The 14,410-nt window shown below is 41.1% G+C and overlaps 1 long non-coding RNA gene and 1 pseudogene across 1 annotated transcript in view; both read right to left on the reverse strand.

The window, feature by feature from the left end:
• Positions 1-341: 341 nt before the first annotated feature.
• Positions 342-14,410, reverse strand: part of LOC103350366 (uncharacterized) — a 48,941-nt gene continuing 34,872 nt past the window's right edge. Inside the window, exon 4 of the long non-coding RNA XR_011388400.1 lies at positions 342-3,978. This is a non-coding gene — a long non-coding RNA (uncharacterized lncRNA). The remainder of the gene's footprint in view (positions 3,979-14,410) is intronic.
• Positions 9,361-13,413, reverse strand: LOC100354198 (cytochrome b-c1 complex subunit 2, mitochondrial pseudogene; annotated as a pseudogene).

Consider the following 14,410-nt stretch of genomic DNA (forward strand, 5'->3'; position numbering starts at 1 on the left):
TCTTTGAATACTCTCTGGATTGACTATTTATGTAATTGAATGTGTCCACACTCTGACCAGCAGTCGTATAATTCAGTGCTCAGTTCCCTCCCATCCTAGTGCTAGCCTTTCCAACATCAATGCTTAAAATAACTGAAAAATCTTAGTCAGTAATGGTATCTTGTTACTGTTGTCATTGGCAGCTCTCTGACGACCAAGAAGATTAGTCATTTCCCACCAAAACATTATTTGAATAATTGCATTTACCAGGATTGCCTTAAAATTCTATGACACTAAAGCAACAAGTGTGGTATCTTTATTGGTAGAATGAATTTTCATATGAAAATACTTAATATTCAAGTCACAAGTTCAGCTCCTTTTAACACATATATATTCATTAAATTATTATTATTATTAATAACCAAATATCTACTGATGGTCTTGCCCTGATCTAGGTGCTGGTGAAAAGTCAGTGAACAAAGGTCACAAAATCGCTGGTACATACATTCTGGTTGGAGGAAACAAACAATAACATAAACTAAGGAAAAAAACAAGGTCTCATTGCTATGGGAGAACACAGAATTCAGTGCAGATTAAGAAGTGGAAGGGGAGATGCTCTCTACTACAGGCAAATGAAGATCTCTCAGATGACCTGGTATTTGAGCAGAGACCAGGATGAAGCAAAGAGTGGGTAACATTCCAGATAGAGGAACCAATAAGTGCAAAGACTTTGGGTTGGCAACGTGCTTCTCTTTAGGGGCTGGCTGGAGCAGAATGAGGAATGGAAACAGTGCTACTAGTCAGAGAGATGGACAGGCCATTTCATATAGGAACTTGTAGGCCCTGACAAGGAAGGACTTTGGATTTATTCTGAAAGTGCTCAGAGAGGGAGGAGGCAGGGAGATGAATAGGAAGCTACTATCATGGCTCAGAAGGGTGAATAACAGTGTCTATGAATATATGCCATTTCTTATCTGAAACCTGCTATGCTAAGGAGAGGTCATCGTCTATTTCCAATGCTACCCAATCCCTCTTCTCCTATTGCCATACCAGGGGCAGATATGAGCAAGGCAGAGTGGGTCTCTTTTAAGAGGTCTGTTAGGTGCTAAATGTCTGTGTGATATGCAATCAAAATGCAAATGACACAATAAGAGTGACAAGGCAAGATCAGCAGGTGTCACCCTTAGAAGTCAATTTGATAAGCTTTGGTCTAGCACTTATGGGGTTGGGAAGAACATGTTGGAACTCTAGAGAAAAAGCACATCAGAAGCACTGAAGACTTCAGTAATGAGACTAAAAAAGAAGTGGCAGACACAAATGCGTAGTGCGTACCAAATCACTCCATATTTAATCTCTACAACGAAGTACCTGGAAATCTAAATGACACCAAGAAGCAGCTTGACAGGCTGTTGTGTGTTCCACTTGGCAGTTACAAACTGGTTGGAAGCTTTTTTAAAATCTGAGATGTCACTTTTGAATACAAAAACCAGGCAAAGTGGGTTCAAAGTCCGAAGTCTAGCCTCTATCCATAAACTGATGGGGCATCAAGCAAGTCTAGGTAGGGAATGGACAGCACTGCCTATTTGGCACTTTTTTGTTCTAGACTGTAAGCTTCATGAGGTCAGTGACTCTGTGAGTCATCCCTAAGCCACCAGTGTTGAAAACTGTGTTCATCATGGCAGGTACTCAATTCACAGTCCTTACGTGGACAGAGTTGAAATTATTTTAGGATTATGTTCCTGACTATTTTGTTGGTAAAACTGAATACCCTAAACTGGGAAATTTCAAAGGAGCAGAGTTTCATGTAATTCATGGCTCAGGGGGCTGGAAAGTCTAGAGTGTGGCTCTGGAATTTGGTGAGGAGCTTCTACCTGTGTCACAACAGAGTAGAGGGCACCATGTGGCCAGATGAGCAAGTAAGCCAAGGAGCTGCTCTTATAATAGAGCCACATGACTGCAGGGATTAAGTTTCCAACACATGAATTCTGGAGACACACCCAAACCACAGCACACACACACACACACACACTCACGTGTTTATTCTCATAAGCTTAGCAAGGATGAGATCAGATCTTACTTCTGCTAATCTATCCATTTTCTTTTCTCTTCTACGTTGCTGTAGCAGATGCCATCAAAAAGCAGCCAGAGGAGAGCACTTGGGCTCCATGCTCTGGGAGTTCTTCAAAGAACTAAATCCCTCAAGAGTTGATCATCTTCCAATAAAGAATAGGAATTGTCAGATAACTCTCCTGGATTCCTTGTTTCTTGGTGGAACAATTCTGAGGTGCATTCAATAAACTCTCAGAACTCTCCAGGTAATTCAGCTCCACTTTCTTGCAATGATTTCCTACTTATTAATGCCTTGTGTATGGCTATCTTACTTTTCCTATTTCAAATAATCACTTTCTTACTGCATTTCCTGGGGCTTATTAAACCATATGCCCAAATCCTTATAACAGGAGAGGCTTTGGGAGGAATCCAAACTAAGAAAAAAGAGTGCCTTAGGTTTGAAGGTGGTCAGATCTCACGGGGCATTTTGCCATGAACATTGTAGCAGGATATCAACAACAGTGAAAGGTGCTGGTGATTTTTTCAGGATTAGGGTTTGTGCCTGACACCATTTGATCTTGTAGAAAGATTAAGACTGTAAGATCTTCTAAGGCATAAATGATGTCCTGTTGCAGCCCCAGGGCTTGTCATCACACCTGGCATGGAGTAGACGGTCAATAAACGTGGAGAAGGAGGGAAAAGATAAACAAAAGAACGACATCAAGGAAGGAAAGAAAGGAGAGAGCAGAAGCTAGGAAGTCTTCAATAAATGCTGCTGTCCTCATTGGCTGAAGGTTGGCTGCTTTCTCTTCCATCTTGCTGATGGGGCCAAAGACAGACCAGAGGTTCTCATCAATGTGGTTTCTTGCTAAACCAGCATCAGAACTAGCAGCTGACCCAGACCCAGGGCTGTTTTGTCTTCTCACGTGCTTTTCGTGAAAGATGTGATTCCACCATTGATGAGAGGATACGAAGGAGTATAGGATAGGAGATGGTGATTGTCTTATCAGTATGGAAAAGATATTGATGCCCAAATTAATTAAATTACAAAGCACTGAGAGTGGAGTCCAGGTAGCTGGGGGTTCAGCTGGAAAACAAAGTCATGTGAGGGTTTGGGCTCATTCTCTGGGATTCCATGAGTGTCGCAGGCACAAACAGAGCCCATAAACCAGTTCCGTGTGTTCTCAGTGAGGTACTGTGGGTGAAAGTGCAGATAGCTAAATTGTTAATAAATTTACAATAGGATGTCTGCTATGCTTTTTTCTTGGTGTAGCTAATATTCTGTGAAATTTAACTGAAACCATATAGAGTTAGCTTGTCCATATTTGTGAGTTCTGCAACTGTGGATTCACCTGTTGCAGATTGAATACGTTAAGAAAAAAATGGTGTCTGTACTGAACTTGTTAAGACTTTTTTCTTGTCATTGCCTATACAATATTGTGTTACAATTGTTTACATATCATTTATATTGTATTTGGTGTTATATAATTAATCTAGAGATGAGTTAAATTATGCATAAAAAGGTGTGCATAGGATATATACAAATATTATACCATTTTATAGAAGATAGTTGAAATTTCTGCAATTTTTAGTGTCCATGGGGATCCTGGAACCAGTCCCTTGTAGATATTGGAGATGACGGTAATTCTTGATTGCTTTCCCACCTGAATTAGTTCCTAGGCCTGTCTGGACTCCTACAAAAGTTCATGGACAAAAGCTGACACAAGGCCCCAGTGACGTCAAGTTCATGTCCAAACAATACCAGGTTCTGTGGGCTGGGACAACCACTGTTTCTCTGGGAGTCAGTGTTCTCTGTGGAAAGAGGCACTTGGACTGACAGGATTTTTCAAGTCTCCTTTCAGCCTATTTTCCTATGATTCTGAATATGTAGTTCATAGGTTAATTATGTAGAAAGTGTGATGGGAGATCACAAAGATAAGCTTTTTGTTCCTGAAACAAAAAATAAAGAGAAACAAAGAGTTACTTTGAAAATTTTCACATCATCTCTTTCTAAATCGTTTCTACCATAATACTTGTGGTGATAAATCAATTAAATGATTTGTCAATTAAGTTTTCCTATGTTTCTTGAACTTTTCAGGCAAGTTAAGTCCTGTTAAGCAAGGCTTTTTGCATTTAAAGCTTATACAAATATTCTCCTATGGAATTTTCTTTTAAACATCAATATCTTCCACTCATCTGAAATTTATTTTTGTAAATGGTGTGAGTCAGGGATCTAACTACTTTTTTTCCTCCAGATTGGTCCACTATTTGTTAGATATTGGATAATTTATTCTTTCCCTCATTGATTTGAAATGGTATTTTGGGAGGCTGGTGTTTGTGGCATAGTGAGTAAAGCCACCACCTCCATACAGGTACTGGTTCATGTCCTGATTGTTCCACTTCCATTTCACCCCCTGCTAATGGCCTGGGAAAAGCAGCAGAAGACGGTCCAATGTTTGGACCCCTGCCATCCATGTGGGAGAATGGATAAAGTTCCTGGCTTCTGTCTTCAGCCTCATTCAGCCCTGGCCTTTGGGGCCATCTTGGTAGTGAAGCAGCAGATGGAAGATCTCTCTCTCTGTGTCTCCCTCTCTCTATAAATCTGAATTTCAAATAAAATAAATATATATTTAAAAAAATCTTTTAGATATTATGAAATAGTTTACATGTTTTTGGTGTTCTGTATTATACATTAGTAGTTGTATCCCGGGAAATTATCAGCTATAATACTGGTTTTACTTTATGCAAATTCTTATAACAATATGAGTCATAGGCACATGTTTGACATGCTTGTTAAGATGTTGCCTGGAACACCATATCCATACTGGAGTGTCTAGGTTTGAATATAGTCTCATCCCCCATACCAGCTTCCCTATACTGTGCACTGTGGGAAGCAGCAGGTGGTAGTTCAATTAGTTGAATCCCTGCTACCCACATTGAAAATTTGGATTAAGTTCCCAGGTTCTGGCTTTGATCTGGAGAGCTCTAGTCCTCGCAGACATTTAGGAAATGAACCAGTTGGGGCTAGCGCTGTAGTGTAGTGGATAAAGCCACAGCCTGCAGTGCTGGCATCCCATATGAGCACCAGTTCCCGTGCTGGCTGCTCCACTTCCAACCCAGCTCTCTGCTATGGCCTGGGAAAGCAGTGGAAGATGGCCCAAGTCCTTGGGCCCCTGCACTCATGTGGGAGACTCGGTGGAAGCTCCTGGCTCCTGGCTTTGGATCTGCACAGCTCTGGCCATTGTGGCCAGTTGGGGAATGAACCAGCAGATGGAAGATCTCTCTCTCTCTGTGTAACTTTGACTCCCAAATAAATAAATAAATACTTTAAAAAAAAGGAAGAAAAAAGGGAATGAACCAGTGAATGGGAGATCTTCATTTGCCTGCCTGTCTCTGCCTTTCAAATAGAATAATATTTATATATTTTTAAATTCAAGAGTGTCTTATGAATTATTTCCTTATGTGTTTTTTTTTTTTTTTTTTGACAGGCAGAGTGGACAGTGAGAGAGAGAGACAGAGACAGAGAGAAAGGTCTTCCTTTTTCCATTGGTTCACCACCCCCCCAATGGCTGCTGCAGCCAGTGCGCTGCGGCCAGCGCACCGTGCTGATCCGAAGCCAGGAGCCAGGTGCTTCTCCTGGTCTCCCATGTGGGTGCAGTATTTTTAATTGATGTTATTAGTTCTGATATTAGTCCAGATTTGTGAGTACTGTAATTATTCACCAGAGGGGAAATTGAACTCACATAGTTAAGAACTGAATATAAAACTCAATGTACTTTTTCAACCCATTCCCATGTGTTTTTTTTTTTTTTTAAGATTTATTTATTTAGGGGCTGGCACTGTGGCGTAGCGGGTAAAGCTGCTGCCTGCAGTGCCAGCATCCCACCTAGGTGCTGGTTTGGGTCCCAGCTACACCTTCTTCCGCCCCCCCCAACCCCTGTCATTTTTTATAGGAGGCTTTTATTTAATAAATATAAATTTCATAAGACAACTTTTGGATTATAACAGTGTTTCCCTCCATACACGCCCTCCCGCCCCTAAACTACCCCACCTCCTACTCCCTCTCTCATCCCATTCTTCATTAAGATTCATTTTCAATTGTCTTTACATACAGAAGATCAACTTAGTATATACTAAGTAAATATTTCAACAGTTTGTACCCATACAGACATACAAAGTATAAAGTACTGTTTGAAGACTAGCTTTATCATTAATTCTCATAGTACAACACATTAAGGACAGATGTCTTACATGGGGAGAAAATACACAGTGACTTCTGTTGTTGATTTAACAGTTGATACTCTTATTTATGACATCAGTGGTCATGTGTTTTGAGATGTAATTTGTAGCATTCAAAGCTACTTTTGGTTCATTCGTCAGGAATTATGGAATAGAATCCCACTTTTGCCTGGTTGGTTTTCTGAAATGGATCCAAGCTGAGATTCACAGCCTGCGTGCTGCCCTGCTAAAGGTGACATTTGTTTTCTCATTATTGAGACATTTAAATTCTAACATATTTTAAGGTTAAGTTTGTAGCAGATGATGTCAGTGCTTCTCCTAGATCCTTTGATTCCTTTAAGCATGTTTATATTTATTCATTTTAGAGGCATAGAGTGAGAGACAAAGATGGAGAGAGAGAGAGGGAGGGAGAGAGAAAGACAGAAGTTTCCTATCCATGGATTCACTCCCAAATCCCTGCAATGGCCTGGGCTGGGCCAGGTGAAAGTCAGGAGCTGAGAACTCAAGCCAGGTCTCCCACAAAAGTGGCAGGGCTCCAGGTAGTTGGGCCATCACCAGTGCCTTGCCCGGTCTGCATTAGCAGGAAGCTAGAGTCAGGTGCTGAAGCCAGGTATTAAACCCAAGCACTGGCCAGTGCCGCTGCTCACTAGGCTAATCCTCCGCCTGCGGCGCCGGCACACCGGGTTCTAGTCCCGGTCGGGGCGCCGGGTTCTGTCCCGGTTGCCCCTCTTGCAGGCCAGCTCTCTGCTGTGGCCCGGGAGTGCAGTGGAGGATGGCCCAAGTGCTTGGGCCCTGCACCCCATGGGAGACCAGGAGAAGCACCTGGCTCCTGCCATTGGATCAGCGCGGTGCGCCGGCTGCAGCGCGCCTGCCGCGGCGGCCATTGGAGGGTGAACCAACGGCAAAGGAAGACCTTTCTCTGTCTCTCTCTCTCACTGTCCACTCTGCCTGTCAAAATAAATAAATAAATAAATAAAAAGAAACTCTTCAATTAAAAAAAAAAAAAAAACAAGCACTGCAGCAGGTATCTTAACTACCAGGCCCAATACCCCGCCCCCCACCCTGGCACACACACACTCCAGCCTGCCTCGGATTTCTTTTTGCAGTTTGTGTTGGAGTTCTCTGAAGAGAGGCGCTTGTGAGCTTTCACATCTTCAGCTGTGTTTGGAGGGCTCGTTTCGCTCCCTTTGTCTTCATCAATGGAGATTCAGAGGCACCCTATTCTCGCCATTGCTTAACCAATGACTGACAGGTGTGTGTACACGAAAACCTACTTCTCTTGTCTTGCATAGGAACAGCTCTGATGCCTAACTTACACACCATAGCAACTCAGCCTGGAAGGTGATGCAGAGAAAAATAACATTCAAACTAGTTTAGGCTTCTCCTGTTCTTTGTTCAACTTATCTATTGGTGTATGAACTGGCTTTACTCCACCCTTATACCCCAGAAACTGTTGACTTACTTCTTGATTGAAGAAACAGTCTTGGCAAAGATATTCCTCTGGGATGTTTTGTTCTTATCTAAAAATGTCACCTTTAGCAGCATAGCACACAGGCTGTCAGTCTCAATTATGGATCCATTTCAGAAAGCCAACCAGGCAAAAGTGGGGTTCTATTCCATAATTCCTGACGAATGAACCAAGAGCAGCTTTGAATCCTGCAAATTACATCTTAAAACTCATGGGAATGGGTTGAAGAAGTACAGTGGGTTTTGCATTCAGTTCTGAACTATTTGAGTTCAATTTCCCCTCTGGTGAATAAGTGCGCTATTCACAAATCTGGACTAATGAACAAATAACCTCAATTAAAAATACCACTTAAGAATTTGATAGATGTTAAACTAATTCCTTTTGGTTTTACGTTAATCATTAAATATCATAATAGCAAGATTTTATAATAACTTGGTTATTACTGCTTTGTAATCATAGAAAATGAAAAACAAGAATCCAAACATCTCGCTTCCTCCTGATGAACCTCTTCATCATTTTCATCCTTGTCACGCTTCTGACCACAGATGTCATTCATCTTTCCCTATGTGTGACGGATTTGCTCTTGCATATCATGTTTTCCGATGAGATGGACTTGTAGGTTATTTTGGAGGGGTTTTTTAATATTTGCAAGTGATATTTCCATAGATTAATAGCAATCTGACGTTTAAAAAGTTTTAAAGAAATCTTAGCTAATTCTTTACACTTCACCTCCTCTTAACATTTTCCCCTTTGCGAAAGCCTATGTAAAAAAACTGAAGAGTGAGAAACTCCCACTAGCAACCCACATATTTTCCCTCCAAATGGGCTGCTCGTATTTTGAGGCAGTTTTTCACATGGTTTTGGCTTTCACACTTTTGGTCGTCTGTCATGTTTTGTTTATTTGAACAGGTGGAGATTTAGTTCTATCTTTCCAAGGCATGTAAAATGTAGAGGAAAATGCAAGACTTTGCTTTGAAGAGGAAGGGAGGTGGAATGAAGTCTAAGACACAAAGAGGAACTTGAATCTTGGAGCTGGTTTCTCTTAGGCTGTCTGGATCTGGCCTCTTTGACCAGTCAGTTTTTCAAAAAAAAGTATTTATTAATTTATCCCTGGCCTCTTTAACAAGTCAGTTTTCTAAAAAAATTAATTATTTATTTGAAGAGAGAGAGAGAGAGAGAGAGAGAGAGAGAGAGAGAATGTGTGTCTTCCATCCCCTGGTTTACTCCCCAAATGCCTGCAACAGCCAAGGCTGGACCAGGCCAAAGCCAGGAGCCAGAACAGAATCTAGGTCTCCTATGTGGGTTGCATGGACCTAAGAACATAAACAATCATTTTCTGCCATAAGGGTGTACATTAAGAGGAATCTGGACCAGGGGCCATGCATACTTGAGCACAGAGACTCTGATATGGGGTGTGGGCATCCAAAGTGATATTTTTTTTAATTTTAAAATTTTTTAAAAAGCTTTTATTTAATGAATGCATTTTTTCATAGGTACAAATTTAGGGATATAGTGGTTCTTTCCCCCATACAGACTCTCCCACCCCGACTCCCCATCTCCTATTCCCTCTCCCATCCCCTTCTTCATTATGGTTCATTTTTAGTTTAATTTTATATACAGAGGACCAACGTTATGTTAAGTACAGATTTCAACAGTTTGCACCCACCCACCTACACACACACACACACACACACACACCATATAGAGAGTACAGTTTGAGAACAAGTTTTGCAGTTAATTCTCATGTTATAACTCATTAAGGACAGAGGTCCTACATGGGGAATGAGTGCACAGTGGCTTCTGTTGTTTCTTTAACAAGTAACACTCTTATTTATTTATGATGTCAGTGATCACCTGAGGCTCTTGTCATGGGCTGCCAAGGCTATGGAAGCCTTTTGTGACCACAGACTCCATCAGTATTTGGACACAGCCATAGCAAAGTGGAAGTTCTCTCCTCCCTTCAGAGAAAAGTATAGCCTTCTTCGATAGCTCCTTCAAAAAAATTTAAATAGGATGTTTTATTGACTTTAAGCCAGCTGAGAATAATTACCTGCATTCATGCAAAAAAAGACAAATGTTTTGTTAGAGACTTTTAACTTTGATGTGTTTTCTGTCATGGGCTGAGAAAATGTTCAGCTTTGTCCTGTAATACATGCTTCCATATGATAACTCATCAACAAAAGGTATATGACCCAGATTTCCACTTGCTGCCATCAACTTCTGGCCAGAAACAAACTTCTTCACAGCATTTATGATATCAGCATCAGTCACCAAGTCACTCTGCTGAACGACTGTGGACAGTGGCACATAAGAACTAGCAACAAGAGCTTGGGACCCAACTTCATCCAGGAAGCCCTCCAAAGACTCTACCAACATGAGACATCCAGCTTGCAGGTTGTTCTTGGCAGCTTGGACATCTGCACTGGAAAGGTTTCCTTGAGCAACTGGTTTCACTTTTTTGTAGGCAGCCGTGAAAGCATCTCTATCAGTGGCTGCCTGGGAGATAGAGTAAATCCTGAAGAGTCCAGAACCTGAGTGACTGGCATTAAAAGCAGAAGCATCAGATGGCTGGTGAGTTCCCTTGGCAACCGCCTGGTATACGAAGCTAGTGGCATTGCTGCCCCTCTTGACATGGGGTCCAGCACTGAGGACATGCTGAAGGACACTAAATACACTTGCCTCTGCACTTCCCATTGCAGCACTTTATGCTATAAGAGCAGCATAGACAAGACCATCTCCGGTCTGTTCTCAGATTTCACCTCCACTGTATTCAGCCTTTGCACCAGCCAAACCAAGCCCACCCCTCATATCCAGAAATCATTCAGTAACTTGTTTGCGGACAGGATGACTCACACCAAGTTCTGTGGAAAGCAGGGCCCGGCTCCCACAACATGGCGCTGAGAGGGAGTAAACAAGTTCTACACAGCGGCTTCGGCTGCTTCATCAATTTGACTAACGAGCTGCAGGAGCTGACCCAACCTCTGATTGGAAGAAAATGGCGTGCTCAGCACGTGGGCAGCAGAGCACGGATTGGTGGAAGAGGACTATAAAAGGGGACTCAACTGCACTTTCTGGGACAATTACTGTTTCCAGGCTGGTGAAGAGTTTGGGGGTGGTTGGTTGGTGGAGAGGTCGCTGGGGAGCTCGTTACTTCGTTCTTCTCTTCACTTGTGCTTGCTTTGCTGTAGAAAAAACCGACAGCAAGGGAATAACAGCGTCTGGCCCGGTGCCGCTCCTCCGCTCGCAGAGGAGCGACAAAGTTCCATCAAAACCATTCTTGCACTTGTGATGCAATTCTGAACATAGTAATGTAACTCCTCTGATGTTGCATTTCCAACCCTGTAGTCAGGACAGTATAAGGATTTAGCCAAGGTATTCTGGTAAGCTGCAGCATGCAGTTTCAACGACATGAATCTATGGATTCTGAAAAGCCACAGCTTTTGTCAGTCCTTAGCTGAGACTGAAGTGCAGCTACTTTCCAGCAATGAAATTCTGGTGATGTGGTGACACTGACCAGGAACTCCATTAGAATAGCAACATAATCCCACAGGAATTCTATGATGCACGCCATCTTTTCTCCTGTTGCAGTCAACTTAGTGTACCACCAACTACTTTAATTCCATAGGTTATCTTGAGAGATGAAGCTCCTTTTGTAGTCAAATTGGATGCAAGATGCAGCAAATGAGAGGTCCCTAAGTTGTTGGAGTTCTTGTATCTACTCCTGCTTTGATGAACAACCAATTCTGGATGCAGGAGCACAGTTTTCCAGAGAAGCAATCACTAAGCTACTTATAAGTTGGTGAACTCAAGGACCTCAGGATGCAGAGGTGCCCTTGCAGGAGCAGCCAAGGCCTTCACTTTGTGAGCAACTTGGAACAAAATCTCCAAAAGGACCCAGCTCTGGTTAATGGCTCAAAATTGATTTAACCCATGGTCACTGGTGGCTTAAAGGAAAGCAAGATGGTGGCAGAAGACCCAACATGCTGTCTTAACCACTGTTCCATATATCCATGCCAAGTCAGGGTTTTTGCCTAGAATAAGGATCTATGCAGGAAACTATGCTGCTGTGCCCTGGGAAGGATGCATTTTATTTTAATTTTCTGGGACCAGATCATCCAGAGTTTAGTGTGGTACCTTCTATTTGGCTGTGTCCTTGTGTGAACTTAGTAATTAGAAAGATCCATGCCATTAAAACTCTATATGGCTGAGTTTTGTTGAAGTTGGATTTTGTGTCATATCTCATGTGGGAGACTGAATCCCACCACTTTCACCTCCCAGTACTCTGCCGAGTTACCCCCACCTTAAGGTACTTGAAGGACAGTGTGTGATTGGCAGGTGAAAACTCGTGCTCAGCAGAGTATTTCCCAGAGCTGTGGCTGGTGGGGGCTGTGTCTCAATAAGAGGAAATTGCACCCAATGGGTGTGATGGTGCCAAGCAGAAGGCTAGTAGTTAGCAAAAGGGCAGATTGAAGATGTCCTATAGTATTTGAGCCCATGCAGGAACTGCCTTGGGTTCAAAGTACCACAGGGAAGGAATTTTATAGGGTCCTAGGACACACATTAATAGGAGTGTGTTGCCATATTTTTTGAGGATAATATTTTATTTTATATATTTAGTTTTTTCCTCTCTAATGTCAGGAAAAAATGTCATGTGTAAGGGGAAAATTAATGAAATCATATTTAGAGGTTTTGGTGCTGCTGGTTATCTTTTTTAAATAAAAATTTTGTCACCAAACTTTTCAGTCATTTATGTTCTTAATATGAAGACAACAATAGGAGAATCTTATATCCTCTGAGACGCCATTCTCCTCAAAGGCTTCCCCATATATGCTTCTCATCTGCAGTACTCCACTGAGATTGACAGAATATGCATTATTCTCATTTTGACAAAGACAGCTGGAACCTCATAGATGTGGAAGGTTTCCAGGAGTTCCACAACTAACAATTGGAAGGATATTTAACTCAAGTATTGACCTCCAAAGTCACTCCTGTTTCCACCAAATAATGCTCATTATAGTAGTTCTCCATGACAAATACATGAAACGTAACAATGGGTTAAGCCAATTTCTCCAATTTATATGAGGAAGTATCAGAAAAGTTTGTGGAAAATGGAACTAAAAATTAATTTATTGCAAAAAATTGAAATTAACATATAGTTTTTTCATAATGTACATTTTCAAGAGCTTTTTGAAGACCACTTGTATGGATGAATTTCAAACTGTTTTGCACATAAACAAACTAATCCTTTAAACCAATTTAATTTTCATTCCACATGAATAGAATCATGATACTTTGCAGTAATGCATTACACAATTTATAGAGCAATGCAAATTTTAAATAATCTTAAGAAATTAATAGGGAAGTTACCACTACTTGTATTTGACATAGATGGAGACTGAGGAATAAGGAAGTTAAATGACTTGTCTCAAACCGTCTTACTCCCTGTACTCCCAAACCTAGAGTAGATTTCTTCTTTGAGGAGCTCAGCTTAGTAGAATAAATTTCCCTCCTGATTAAAAAAAAAGGAAGAGCGAGAAAAGATTTATCATGCCAAACCCGGGTGTGTCACCTTAGCATGTCCTTAGCCCTGGAGAACTGAACAGAGCTCGCTGACCACACCCATCACAAGCCTTTAGAGCGTCACTGAAAACAGACATTTCACTTACCTGTAGAGTCATACTATGATGATAAAAGCTGCCACAAAAAAAAAAAAAAAAAAAGAAAGAAAGAAACCAACGAGTATCTCCACAAAGGTTGCACAACAAATGCATCAATTCAAGAAACAAGAATAAAGAAGACAACATGATGCCCACATAAGAACACAACACTTCAATACTAGATTGTGAAGATGATGAGATGGAAGAAATACAAGAAAAGGAATTCAAAAAATTGATCATAAGATTACATAGAAGTAATCAGAAGCAAATGCATGAACTACTAAAATCTATACAGGACATGAAAGAAAATTTCTCCCATGAAATTGAGATCTTAAAGAGAAATCAAAATGAAATGAAGAATTCAGTAGAACAAATAAAAAATGCAGTGGAGAGCCTTAACAACAGAATCAGTGAAGCGGAAGAAAGAATATCAGACTTAGACACAAAGCACAGGGAATTATACACTCAAACCAAAGACAAGAAGAAGAAATTAGAAAACTAAAAACCACTGTTGGAAATCTACAGGATATCATAAAATAACCCAATATACGGATTCTAGGAGTTCCTGAAGGCATGGAAAGAGAATGAGGATTGTAAGGCCTTTTTAGTCAAATAATAATAGAAAAACTTCCCTAATTTGGAGAAAGAAAAGGACATTCAAGTACAGGAAGCACATAGAACTCCTAATAAACATGACCAGAAAAGATCTTCACCACCACACATTGTAATTCAACTCACCACAGTAAAACTTAAAGAAAAGATTCCAAAATGTGCATGAGAGAAACTCCAGATTACTTTTAGTGGATCTCCAATTAGACTCAAAGAAGACTTCTCATCAGAAACCCTACAGGCTAGGAGAGAATGGTGAGATGTATTCCAAGTCTTAAAAGAAAAAAGCATTCAACCCAGAATACTGTACCCTGCAAAACTCTCATTTATGAATGAAGGTGAAATAAAGCCCTTCCATAACAAAAATAAATTAAAAGAATTTATCACCACCTGTCCTGCCCTACAAAAG

This window comes from Oryctolagus cuniculus, chromosome 4, assembly GCF_964237555.1.
Source record: "Oryctolagus cuniculus chromosome 4, mOryCun1.1, whole genome shotgun sequence".
Taxonomy (NCBI): domain Eukaryota; kingdom Metazoa; phylum Chordata; class Mammalia; order Lagomorpha; family Leporidae; genus Oryctolagus; species Oryctolagus cuniculus.